At 44.8% G+C, this 14396-nt stretch overlaps 1 pseudogene; it reads left to right on the top strand.

Moving 5' to 3' along the window:
- Positions 1-414: 414 nt before the first annotated feature.
- LOC121080442 lies at positions 415-2764 on the top strand (annotated as a pseudogene).
- The last annotated feature ends 11632 nt before the right edge of the window (positions 2765-14396 follow it).

Here is a 14396-nt window from a genome sequence, read left to right as displayed (position 1 = left end):
CAGCCTGAGACCTTCTGGTCTGTGTTCATCAGTGCATTTGTGCATCCTACACAACTAATAGCCATGCTACCAGCTTGCTGTGGAATGAGTATTATTCTGAATTATGGGAAGTACATGGTGTCTCCTTCTTGTTATTCTGCAGACACATTTCCTATGCCTGGACAGTCACTGTGGTGCTGGCAGGAGCACCTCCCAAGTTTTACAACAGACTGTCTATCACTCTGATGGAAGGCTTTGTGGCCAGCTCTTGTCAACTACAACTGAGCAGCTTCATCCTCTGATGGCATTTTTGTGGCCTGACAGCTGACGTTTGGCCACAAGAAACTGGGGAGTGCTAACACACACTAAAATTAGCTACTGCACCAAATCATCCACTTTCCACTGTGCTATATTCTGCTCAGGGTTGCATCTGAAATGCTAGAGACCTCATCCACAAAAAGAATTGTTAATCTCTCATTGGTTCAGCCTTCTATAATGAGGTGCAATGGGCAGGTGAGAGGTTTAAATAGGGATGTGGAAAGCTCTGAGATGTTCACATTACAGATTAGAATCATATAATATCTCAAGTTGGAAGGGACCCATAAGGATCATCGAGTCCAACTCCCTGTTCCTCGCAGGACTACCTAAAATTAAACCACATGACTGAGAGCATCTTCCAGATGCTCCTTGAACTCTGACAGGTTTGGTGCGGTGACTGCTTCCCTGGGGAGCCTGTTCCGGTGACTGACCACTCCCTTAGTGAAGGAGTTTTGCAGGATATTCTTCCCTCTTTGAAGGCCCATCTCCAGTCCACAACAGAAGAGTGTCAATACTAGAATGCCAGGGGCATGAGAGCAGTGGCCTTCTCAGTTGGGAGCTTGCTGTAGTGGGGGAAGGTTTCAGCCTCTGGGGCTGTGACACCAGGCAGCAGTGGAAGAATCATCCTCAGAGGACTGCTTAGAAAAGATACACTGCCCATGCTAGTGCTGTCTCTCTGCTCTTCAAACTCACTGCAAATCTCGCACCCACTTAAGCTATCCTAAAAATAAGTCTAAAGTGGTACCTGAAGTACTAATGTGGGTCAGGTTATTTTTTCCCCTTTTACGGCATCTTTCACCAGAGATCTTAATGTACTTCATAAAGGAGGACAAATAGCGTTATCCCATTTTACACGTATTTAGGAGTGCCTTAAGGAAATGGCAGAACAGGAAAAAGTAAAGATTACATTGAAAAGGTCCATGGGAGCCTTGGTTTAAAGTAAGTAGATCTGTTCCTGCCAGTTTGAAGTCATTGGTAGCAAGTCATCTCCAATGAGCAAATTTTAATGGCAGTTGGACAGCTTCCTGTACTGTATTAATCTGTTATTTTTTCTTTGCAGTAACGTATCCATCCTAAAATACCAAAGTGCTGATGGCAGTGCAACTCTGACAGACATGTGTGCTCTTTGTTACAGCTATCAGGCCTCCCACTCCACCTTCTGTCCAGCCAGGAGAGGACCAGAAAGCAAATAATATAGTCACCGTCACAGGTATCTCCCTATGCTTGTTCATCATCTTTGCCACTGTTCTCATCACCCTCTGGAGGAAGCTCTGTAGAGCTCAGAAGTGCAGCACTGCTGTCTGCTGAAACTCTGTCCATTCCCCCAGCTTCCGGAAAAACCCTGATGAGGAGAACATTTGCCAAGGCAACAAGCAGCGGGACAGCTTTGCCGAAGGAGGGGATGCCCCTGTTAACATTCCTCTGACCTACAGGTGAAGCCTCCAATTTGCCCAAGAAGATGATGCCTCTGGAAGCGAAAATTTTCAGCCAAACACACAAAAAATAATCCCTCCGATTTTCAGCTACTGCCTGGCACAGCAGCAGCTGAAAGAGATGAAGAAGAAAGGGCTGACTGAGACCACTAAGGTGTACCACGATGCTTCCCCTGAGTGGGGAGAACCAAGAAGAGGCAGTGGCGAACAAATTTAGGATCAAAACTCCATTTCTGGACCAGCCAGCCAGTCAGCCCAAATTCCTGGGGGAAAGCTCTCACCCTAGACTGGATTTTCTGTTCTCACAGGCCAATCCTGCCATGAGCCCTACTCAGACCTTGGTAAGAAGAGCTCATTTCAAGCACCAGGATAACAGAGGGGACTTACCCGAGAGGGGCTGTCACAGAAACCCGCAGTTTAGAAGAACAGCCAGTTTCCATGAAACCAAAAAGGCCAGGCCTTTCAGAGAGAGAAGTATGTCCACCCTCACCCCCTGACAGACTCCCCTCTACAACTCCAGAACCAGAATGTGGGACCAGGGTTTGGAGGACAGGACGTGGCCAAAATCGAGGAACACCAATCACACGTGTGAAAAGCTGGATCAGCCCCACAGCACTGTGCTGGGGTGCGAACCACAGGGCCACGGCACAAAGGGCCACCACAGGGCAGGTCCCCCGGTGAAGAAGCTGGACCTGATCACTGACCGCCAGCCTGCTGGTCAGGAGAAGGCAGCTGATAAGCCTGAGCTCAGCCGTAGTAAGAGGGGCCCTTCACCTAACCCCAGAGGTGCGCGGCGGAAGGAAGCGGGCTCGACTGGCAAGGATAATTCCCAGAGAGGCCCAGGCATTAGCCCTGCCCAGTACCAAAGGGACAAGTGCCAGAGCTTCCCCTTGGACCCTGAGTTTGCCTTTTATGACAATACTACTTTTGGCTTAACAGAGGCAGAGCAGCAGATGATCGACCTCCCCGGGTATTTCGGCTCAAATGAAGAGGATGAAACAAGTACTTTAAGCATTGAGAAGCTGGTGATCTGAGTGACTCATTGCAGCCCTGCAGGAGGGGCGTGCACAGGAGAGGGTCTGCAGGGTCTGTTGGCTTCTGGTGGAAGGGGCAGCAGGAACTGCATTACCTCTGCACGGAGCAGGAGGGAATAATGCCCCACGTCTGGCTTGTGGGAACACATTCCTTTCTAATTACTGGAAAGTGCTTCCATGTAATTATTTTTTGTATGTATGTGTGTACAATACACACAAAATACCCTGGGAAAGCACATGTTAGTGAAGGTGTGATGCAGGAATAGCCAACAGATTTTATTGTGTAAAGCAGCCACGTTTCGTGCCTCATGCGTGATGAATGCCACTGATCTAGCCTTTCTCACCTTGTGGACAATGTACTAGTAGATTATGATATCCTAAGGCATATATTGTCCAGTATCCTCAACCATCTGTCCTAATTAGTGGATTATTGGTCATTTAGAAAATATAAACCTCAAGTTGTGAGCAGTTTTCATTGTTTTTCTGGTAGTTGTTATTGAACTGTGTTGATTTGTCGTTTGTAGTTGCTCAAATAAGTCATATGGTGGTGTTTTTTTTAGCTGGTTGCATGAAAGTGCAAACAATTGATGCTGAATACTTGGACTGAACTTAAAATTGAGGAGGTGTTTTTCATCATTCAAGACTTTGATATTTTCTTTCTGCCAATATTTATGTTAAGAAAACAGTAATGTGCAAATATTTGCGGGAGATTAGTAGAAAAGGCATGATGCTGGGAGGGCAGAGAAAACTGATCATCAAATTTTAGTCCTCACAGAAATGTTATGGCAGCATTGAAGCATCGGTAAAAGACAGTGAGAGAATTTTTGAATCACCCATCTTTTCTGTAATCATCTTTGCCTTTATTAAACTTTTAAAAAATGTAAATAACTGACAATAATACTACTACAGCAAGCTCAAAATAAATTATGAACAAAACCAGTGAACAACAGATTTATTTGATGAATACCTGTTTTGCGGACAAAAAGAAAAAATAAAGTGGCTTGACATCTGGGGATTCCTGGAGAATCACGGTGAAGTACAAAAATTACATTGTTTTGGTTTTTTTGTTGTGCTTTAAAACCAGAGATCACAATTTGGTGATTACACACTGCTGCAAGTATTCAGAGCTGGGTTGAAACCCCAATTAACAACCGAGACAGAGCTCAGGCCAGCGAGAATGACTCAGAGACTTTGCTTGCCATTTGTTAGGATAACGAGACTTTGCTTGCCATTTGTTAGGATAACGTCTCTTCAGGGAGTTTGCAAAGACCAAGGGAATGCTTGGATGGAGTGAAAGGAGATAGCTTCAGGCAGAGGACTGTCAGTCTTAAAACAACTCCCCCATAAGCAGACCAACCCTACATGCCCTATAGCCTGCCTTGTGGGTGTGAGGGAAAAATTAGCATGTGCTCAGTTCTCTGGCTATCTCTTAACACTGGCTTTCTGACCAGAAAGATAGATTTCACAGGGCCACACTTTTTTTTCCCTCCAAACCAACTATTTTGAAGGAAGAGCAGCATCACTGTGCATTAGCCAGTTACCAGTGGCACCCCACTGAAGTATCCAAAGCATGCACAGGTAACTTGACAGGCACACAGCAACAGGGCTTGCTGTGACAGCCTAGGAGGAGCAAGACACTCAGCATTTGGCTGCCAGAGCGAACCCCCACCATTTGAATGGCCTTTTTTTGATGGGTAACATTTCGCAGCTGCTGCTAGAGTGCCAGATCTGACTCGCAGGGTGATGTGAACTCCCTCTTTCCCAGGAGCTGTGCCAGCACACTGCATTGTCAACATTCAGCCCTTTGGCCCAGCGTGGCTTTAGTACCAGCTATGCGTTCCCATAAACCATCAACTTGAAATACTGTTTAAAGCATTTGAGAACATGTCCACACTTGAAGAGTGATCCAAAGCTAATCAAATGTGATGAGTCTTTAAATTGACTTAAATGAGCTGGAAATCAGAGCTCTGAAGCAATTGCTGCTCAGGTTACTTACCACCCCTGTACTAAGGTAAACTCCACAGTGTCAAGAACATTTGCCCTGAAGCAGTGATATGTCAGCGCTGGAGCTACAGGGCTACAATATTTACAGCTTCCATGAGCCTCTCAACACAGGAGGCCCAGGAGAAACAGGATATCAAATTTACAGCACAGCAACATTCAGCAAGCAGTCTCCTAACCCTCAGTGGGAGTGATTTGAGCTTGGCAGTAGCCTTCAGATCAAATAAGTTCTTAGCTAGTGGCATTTTACCCTGTTTATTAAGGTAAAGAGACTTCTGAAACACTTCCTGGGGTTTGCTGTGGGAGTTGCAGGGTCCTACACAAAGCCCTGTGACCTCTGCATCTCCAAGGGGGTTCCCTGCGTGGCAGAGGAGGGGGACCCTCACTCTAAGCCAGATGCTGCTTCCTGAAACCTTGTCTCAGGGTCGAACTGTGTTCAGAACAGCTACTGTAATGCACTACATGTACTTAGGTACATCTTACATCTAAGGCAGCAAGGCAGACCCCTTCCCTCCCAGCCTGTCAGATCTTGGTCCCTTTCTCTCTCAGAGAAAGAGAAAAAAAAGCACCTTCACATATTCATGCTGGCTGAAGGCAGTCCAATTATAATGCCTGCCTCTCCGTATTAACATAGAGGGGAGAAGAGGCTCTGTACTCTGGGCTTTACATCGCTTACTGCACACTCACTGGGGAGCTGGACTGGGTAACAGTTGTCTGACCAAGCCTTGTGGACTTTTATTTCCAGCTTGATGCTCCATTATCAGATGGCTTATTGCCTGCTCAGTGAACTGTCAAACCACTAACGCTGTTGTTATCGATTTGTTAATAAGTTAAGATTGATTGACTTTATTTGATTAATTGATTTTATAAAATCATTTTATAAAATTAAAATATAGAAAGATAAGAAATATTTTAAATGAAACTTATAGCTGCACAGTAAAAGCTGTTATGAGATCTTCTGTACATCCTGTACCAAGGCTAGAAGAAGGGGCTAGAACCATTGTTAAAATTTAGGTAATAACTTTAGGGTTTGAAAGGTTTCTTTGTATTTGACCAGTCTTCTGTATGCAGAGGTGTATTGAAATGTCAGAATATGAGATTAATGGAAACCGGGGAGAGTCGACTGGAACAGCTTGTAGGTGCCTGCCAAGAAACCGTGAACTTTAGTAAAAGGTAATTCTGGCAGGGGGAGATCGCGACCACCGACTCATATACCACCTACCCAAATCGTACCCCAGACCCATTTCTAGACCTTTCTAAGCTTTACTGTGCAGAATCGGATATGGGAGGAGAGTATGTAAATGATTTACGGGAAATACCATGGTTATGCATGAATACTTAATGAATATGTATGAATAAGTTTTATATATGGTGTCTGATTTTGAGACCTGGCGTGCGTTGATCGTGAAAGGACTCGCTCACGCACCCGGCCGTTAATAAAGAAGTGTCTGCTTATCTACATCACATTGGTGTCGATAAGTTCTTCATTCCGAGATTTCGGTAACAGCCTCACCACGGCCATGTGGCTACTGTAACCCCCTCTCGCCTTACAGGACGCTCAAGTCTCTTGTATCTGTACCCACTGGCCACCCACCGGCACTGGCCAGTCTGCCCTGTCACTGGCCCACAGTAGTGGCAGGCTGGAGCAGGGGGAGACCTGGCACTGCCACCTCAAAACTCCCAGAATGGGAACCTCACTGTGGGTCTCAGCTGGAACCAGCCCTCTTTTAATAGGTTTCCACTGCCTGGGGTCTTTGGCTTTCAGTACTGAACATGTTCTGCTAGCCCCAGGATCTCTCCTTCAGCCCTTCTCTGCTCCCTGGCCATGCTGGAGATTTTAAACCCCTTCCATAGCACCCACAGGATTCAGAAATCTTCTTACACCTTGGAGCCCTATCTCCAGCTGTCCTACAAACACATGTAGGCTCCCACCCTACTCCATCAACTACAGGAATGTGACACCCCCCCAAAATCAATATGACTGAAGGAGAAATCAGATTACTTCCATTTTACAAAGCCCTTCTGGTAACAGGCCCTTTGCTTTTTCCAGGGGAGACATGCAACCACAGGGAAGAGGACAGCAGAGCTACGTACACAAACACTCCTCCAGTGAACACAAGGAAGTCTCCCTCGGTGATCCAGCACAGCCTGGTTTTGCCGGCGAGGAGGTGAGGCACTCTCTGGAGCGCTCCTGGACGCCATCCCCACAGGTGACACTGCAGGGGCTCCAGGGCTGCCATGGGCTCCACGTTTCTGCAAATACATAAGCTCACAGCAATAAGGAATGCATCTGCCTCCTTACCTTTAAAGACACAGCCATTTGCCTTCTCTTATTTGAGAAAACCAGCAATAAATAACCTAACAATCCAAACAGCAACCCCAAAAGAGCAAGCAGTATCCAGGGACCTGCTCCTGTTCCCATCAAGAGTCTGGGGCAAAGCTTCCACTGTTTTCCTTTTTTCACTCCAGTGCCAACCAGCAACACAGCAGTCGGTCAACTGGCAGGCAGGTTCTGCCTGGAACAGCAAATGGAAATTAATCCACAGATCTTTGGAATGGGTTAGCAATTTATATATTCATCTAATTCCTGCCTGACAAATAGTGCTTCTACAGCAGGATAACTTCATTGACTAAAGTGTAGTTACTCCTGATTTATATGATTGTGAAAGGAGGATGAGCCTACAAGGTCTAATGAAACGGCAATACTGGTTTTTTTCTTTATTATCTTCTCAGCCACACAAACATGTTATTGAATCACTCATTTGACAGCTTACAGGCCCCTATTGCTTATGGTTAGACGATTAACTCAAGATAAAATTTAGCAGGTTCATTTATTTATTTTAAGTGGAGGCAGACTCAAGTTCTAATACTACCTCAAACATTATCATTTTTTAATGTTTAATGAAATCCCCCTTTTGCTTAGACAACATCCTCATCCGGTGTTCAACACTCAAACTTTACAGCAGCAAAAACCCAAGAGGGATAAAGGGACCATTCCTGCCCATATCTGGTCCACTGAAGCAGGACCACAAATTTAAATTCCAAACTAACGCATGAGTCCAGGTGTAATCTTAAAGGACAAAACCCTGGGGACTCTCCTATGGGTCAGTTGACTTGGTGGCCTGGTTTTGAAACGTGCCAGGAAGAAAAATAATAGACCACTTAACTCAATTTCACCACTCACAGCTAAAGTGGAAAAACAATTAATTAAAAAAAAAAAAAAAAAGAGAAGTAGATTAGGTTTGTTAAAGTTTGCTCTTTTAAATAATTTATGGTGCTGCCACTGCCAACACAGGTCATGATCTTTAATTTTATGATACAGTTGCTTTGCTGCTAGCACGACCCTGAGCTCCTGGACAGTGACCAAGTTACCATATCAAAGGACTAGACAGTGTTGCATGACTGGAAATGGCTTTATGATTTCATGTTATCTTGGTTGCTGTATTGTTCACTTGTTCACAGTGTGTTACTATTTTTAAAAATAAATTTTAATTTTTGTCTAACAAAAATTAAATACAGCTGTGTTTCAATGAACATGAAATTTTAACTGGTTTGGGCCCTGTCCTATGAATTTTTGTGCGCACGCCGGTAGGAATAACGTTACCACAAGCAGCGTAACAGAACCAGCGGGGATGGTCTCCTGCGTGCAGGTACTCACCTGCATTGCAGGATGGGGCCCAGAGGGTTTGAGCTTACACTTGTGCTGTCAGCCAAGGCTGTAAAGCATGTGTGGGCACATACTCACGCACATCTGTGTGCATGCACGTTTGAGTATGTCTGCCTTGCCTAATGCAGAGTAGAAATGGGCATGGCAAGATGCCCTGGTGGTGCTGTGGTTGTAAAGCCCACACAACACCAAGTGACCTCTCCGGCTATTTGCCACTGACTCCACAATACTGTGACATCCATGATCCCAGGCTGTCTTTCACTTTGTGCTCTTCGTGCACCTCTCTGCTTTCGCCCCTCTGTTTCTGGAGCTGGAGAGCTGCTACAGCTGGGGTGAGGAGCCCAGAGGCAGGCTGAGGTTTTGCACTCCTCCTCCAGTTTGCAGCTGTGTCAGTTCCCAGTAAAGCGCAAAATGGAGCAAGATTGGATGGTGCGTGGTCTCAGGAGGAAAAGGAGTCAGAGGATGCCAAGGGAAGCTTGTTGGGGTAAGGATCTCTCAAAGGTATGACCCTGGACAGTTGCAACATCACATCAGCTAGCAAGCAGAGCTATTAGCGAGGGCAGGAAGGAAAAAAGGCCATAATTTAGTCAAGGACTCACTGATTCATCCTCCAAAATTACTCAAAAATGACTTCACGGTATCACAGTATTTGGGGATCTCACAACACTTTTCTTCATATCAGTATCATGAAAGACTCCAGCAGTGTTCCTCATCACTGGCAGAAGGAGGTAGCCCAGCTGGAGAAGCACCTACCTCCTCACAGACTACTTTATGTGAGCAGCTTGATGAGTCTCTACCATATTTTCAGTGCGTGAGCTAGCTCGTTTCCTTCTCTCCACACTCCCTGTTCATTTAAAATTCTGTTAACTACAGTGAGATATAGACCCAGATCCTGAAAGGTTCCAGTTGCCTCCGGTATTAACACTGGTGATAGTGAAGGGTGCTCAGCAGCCTCTGCATTGATGCCTGTGGACTTCAACGTACAAGAACATTTAGGATGAGTAATTTTCTAACTTTGATGTCAAACGTATGATGTGCCCATTGCTCCAGGGCACTTTTCACTGACTTCAGCTTCAGCTGAGGGCACAGAGTTCCTTAGCAAAAACACTTGGCATCCATAGCTTTGGGGCTAAGAATATGCACCTTAGGCAGCAGGAGAGCAGGAAATGCTCCAGCTCCCACGAACTACGGGAGATTTAAACTCCTGCAACTTGTTCTGCAACCTCCTGCAATTACCAGAATGTAAAAGAAAATGAAGCATAGTTTATTCTCCCCCAAGGAAATTAAATGATTAACCTTCATTTAAGACAAAACAGATCCAAAGCGCTAGGGGAAAACCCAGAAGGTACACACCGCAAACTAGCCCTATAAGTGTGAATTTTTTCACATACAATTGAGGATTCAATTATCAACGTGAAGACATCTAACTGATGAGTTAGTCTGAAATAGCTGACAGTTGGCAGATCTGCCAGCATGAAAGATAAATGTGATTAACTGTGTTAATTGTTGCTCTGCATAAATATCTCCCCTCAAATTTCTGTGTTCATAAGACATGTAGTGCTATCCAACGGCACAGCCAGCAAGGGTTGCTGAGAGCATCATCCTTACAGCACATGATAGTCCTAAGCACTTCAACAAGACCAGTGATACAGGACAAAATCACTAATTATTTACAGGCTCATGTAAATGTCTACACTAGCCTGGGGGATTGCAGGATATTTGTGGAAGCTGAGATAGTTTTTAGGTCCTGAGCCTGGGCGCACACACATTGTATTGGTCTTTGGATAAGGCCTGGGCAAACACTCTTCTCAGCTATTCCGTGTTTCTCTCTTCCCATGGAAATGAAGCCTGGGTGCACTGAAACGGTGGCATGCTCCAACAGGTTACTAATTTGGACAACGAAAGGACGAGGATCTCTTTAAAAGACAAAAACCTAGATTCCACCTGGGCAAATTACAGACATCTTTAAGAATCATGGCGGCACAGCCTAAAATTTTTTTTCAGAAGCCAAGAGCTATCCCAGTGAGTCCATAACACTCGATTTATTCCTAAAACGCTGAGGGTGTGGAGATGAAGTATTCACTGACACAGGAGAAGCTGATGGGGTACAAACCAGCTCTAGCATACCCGCATCCCCTGCATCTGCCTGTTTCTAAATAAATGCAAACCAGATACAGATTCAGGCAACAGAGCTAATTAGTTCCCAGAGTTACCTACAGATAGGCAGGTCTGATTCATACAATCTTATTCAGGGAGTGAGAATTTGATGGAAGCTGTGTATCTCTGCCTGACCCCTAGATACTCCGCTTACTCTCCTCCTCCCTTACTGACCACTTTTCCCTTCAGAAGGTCTTCTCCTGCCTTCCTCTTTGCTGGCAACAGCTGCACTTCTTACATCTTGCTGACCCCTCAATAGCTTTTTTTGACAGTTAGCAAAAGACAGATGAAAAAAATTAATCTCTGCTGTCGGCAAGTGCAAGAAACTACTGGGAGTCACACAGAAGTTGAAACTGGTCTCAGGAGTGTAAGAACTGTAAAAGAAAGTTAATTAACACTGGAAATATGAATAAAAATTTCTATGGGCATATTACTGATTCATTTTATCAGTCTCATCCCTAATGTTTCACGTGGGATACAGGCTAGGACATGGAACATCCTTCTAAGGAGTGCATAAGTCTCACTGCTGGGGACACTTAAATTCCAGATGAACAAAGCACAGGATAAAGCATTGAAAAGAATGAGCCTGCAATGCGTCTGTTGCTGGGTAAGATGATCTAACAGAGTTTCCTACCTCAGACATTCAAATAATCCAGTGAAACAGGGAAAAAATTAGCTACATGAATCTCTAAGTCACCTGTGTGAAACAATTAATATCCCACCGAGACGAATGAAATGATTCACATCTCACTGTTATTTTTGCACAGGATCTCCAATTGGAGTCTAAAGAAAGCTGCACAAGTGCTAGCTCACAGATGTATTCCCCACCTTTAAGAGACATAGTCACAGTCTTAGGTAGCACAAGGTTGTTGCAACTCATTTTGAAGCTGCTGCCCTGGGCTGGAAAAGCTGCTGCCCTGGCCTGCTCAAGGCCACTGGGAGCCTTCTCCTTCCTACCCTAGACACAAGCCAGATTCCTGTTCCACAGGCTGTACTAAACCTGGCTGGGATGAGGAGTAAAGGGCACGACTGACAAAAGGTCAGGAATACAACTGATGCCTGACCTATGGAAAATGGGTGTGACAAAATAATCATATTTTATCTCATCCTCTGTGGTTTGGATAAAGATAATTTTAATGATTTAGGAGCTTTGATCTTTTACAAGACAATATCTCTGCTTCATAACAATAGAGCATACGCTAAATGAAGTAAGAACTGGCTGAGTGACAGATTTGATACACAATTGTTGACAGAAAACCATCACCGAGTGGGAATGCATTTGGAGACATTCCAAAGGGATTAGTATAAGGCTCAGTGCTGTACAGTGCTCGCCTAGTTGACATCAAAATAAATATAAAACCATTACTGAGAAAATATGTCACTCCTGTGATGACAAAAATAGACAGTGCAGTTGTATGGAGCAATGTGGAGTACTTGCTAAGTTATTCTAACTCAAGCAAAGTAGATCATAAATCGGCAAAATGCAAAATGTAAGAAGAAGGAATACTAATTGTACCTGCAGGAGGGTAGATTACATACTGAAAGGTCATACACAAAAACAGCTCAAGATGAGTTTACAGGGTAAAATTTACGGCAAAATTAGCTAATGCAATGCAATCGGTGGAATGAAAGCAGAGGTAGGGATAAGGAGAGTGCTACTGCTCAAGCAGCATCAGTGAGGAGGACATCTGAACACAGCACCCAAAGCTGGTACTCCTGTTAAATAAAAAGGATTGTTTAAAATAATGGAAATGGAGCCAAAGAGAGACAGAAAATTAATCAAATCCTGAAGAAAATGCCTTCCAATTAAAGACTCAATCTTTTCAGTTTATTAGGAAGAACACTGAGATAATCTGGAAGGACTGAGATGATCTGGGTGTGCAAATGCCTTCGAGGGGGGTGGGAGACTGGATAGGAAACAGCTGTCTCCTCTAGCAGAGAGCAGCAGAGTAAGAGCCAGTCACTAGAGGATGCAGCTAGATGAGCTTTAGTTATGAAACACACAGTTTCCTTTTTTTAAAAAAAATAAGTCAGAATGCAGTATTAAAAGAAATTATCGGAAAGGTCTCTGTTTTGTGCTGCCTTCAACAGAAGACTAGATAACTCTCTGGAGGATAAGCAGCAGACAAATGCAAAGACTAGCTGTGGGGCTCAGCACCAGGGTAACTGGATGACAAGTGATGGCCCATGCTGCACAGGAGCCCAGGCTAGAGGCTTATCAGCTCTCCTTCCCTTAAACTGAGTGAGTTCAGGAAGCCCAAAGCAGAAAATCAGTGACTTGAGGAGAGGTGTCTGTTGTGCAGCAGCTGCGCATTTTGCACTAACAGCTATCGGGGTCTGGGTCCACGCAGGCCATCTCTCAGTGCCCTGCAGCAGGGTGAGAGGGCTCAGGAGAACTTTCCCAAGCAGCCAGGAGGCGGATGGCCATCACAGGTGGTTCAGCTCTCTCTGCCTGTCATGGCTTCAGGCTGATGTGCCCCTCCCAGCACGCCCCGCTCCTTTCAAACGCTACCTGCAGGCTTTGAAGTCTCGCAGGTACAGGCACAAAGTCAGATGTGCTGCAGTCTAATTAATTTCAGGCTGACATTTTATTTACGGCTACACGGTGTGGTTTCGCTTTCATCGGCTTTGTAGATTTGACACTTCTAACTTGGCAGCTATTGACTTAACTCTGTTCTTCGCAGGCATAGCCTGATTCTTTTGACTGTGGTTGTAAGGGTGGTGCAACTGGGGAGCCCAAGGAAACAAAGCAGATTGCAGGGATTCATCGCTTAAGGTGGATCTCATCAATTAAAACAGTTAAACATTGAGCACTGAAACATCTATGTCATATCCTAGGTATTCATCTGTCAGGGTAATTATCTAGATCATATCAGTGTAACATACCACCCAAGCACAGAGAAAGAGTTAGAATTCTATCTTCCTTTTTCCTTGAGAATTATCTCCGTTACAAAAACAATATGCTTTCATTTTTAGATAGACTTTCTTATGCCAAAGGAAGAAAGAGAGTGCCAACAGAGAACGCAGACGGGAAGTTAAGATGAAGAGAAGAACTATGTGCCCAGGTTGGCATGTGGTGAAAATAAAGGTCATTTTTAGTACAGAGTATTAATTAAACAGCTAACAGTTTTAGAATTTATGAAATAGTGCAAAGCTAGACCAAGCTAGGAACCTAATTAAGGTAGGCTGTGTCTGGACTGTGTGCTATGGAGCATGTCCTACAGTTCTGGTCTCCTGATGATCCCACTTAGCTGCCCGTGAAGCGCAATGACTGTTTTTTGGCTTGAGTTCCTGCACTTCCTTTTCAGGGAGACCAGGGCGGGGAGGTGTTGAAAACAGTGCACATCTCAAACCTTTCAACCCAAGCTCTTTGAAGTGTGCAGATGGGAAAGACTAATTCATGACCTATAGACACAAGCCTGCTCCAAATGACAGAATTTACTTTTCCATTCCAGGGTGTAGGCAACACAGGCTAACCCAACCCAACCCCAATCCCCTTGTGCACATACTGCCCATCCTGCACTGTGGTTGCCTTCCACAAATGAGGGATGAGGACATTTGGCTCATCTGCTTCTTCTGCCATGCTACTGTGATTTGTAGACTCTGCCAAACCAAGGACTGCCACCTCTGGAGCTACAGCTGCATAAGATGTATAGATATTAATGGAATGTATAAATACTCCTTAAGCAGGGCTGAGGAATGGGCTCAAGCTCTGTCTTGTTATCGTACTTAACTGTGACCACTCCTTAACCATGATCATTCATACTCCTGGACATGGTTTTGGCTTCTGCTAACTAGCACTCTCCC

Source organism: Falco naumanni, chromosome W (assembly GCF_017639655.2).
Source record: "Falco naumanni isolate bFalNau1 chromosome W, bFalNau1.pat, whole genome shotgun sequence".
Classification (NCBI taxonomy): Eukaryota; Metazoa; Chordata; class Aves; order Falconiformes; family Falconidae; genus Falco; species Falco naumanni.
This window is presented reverse-complemented; position numbering and strand designations above follow the sequence as displayed.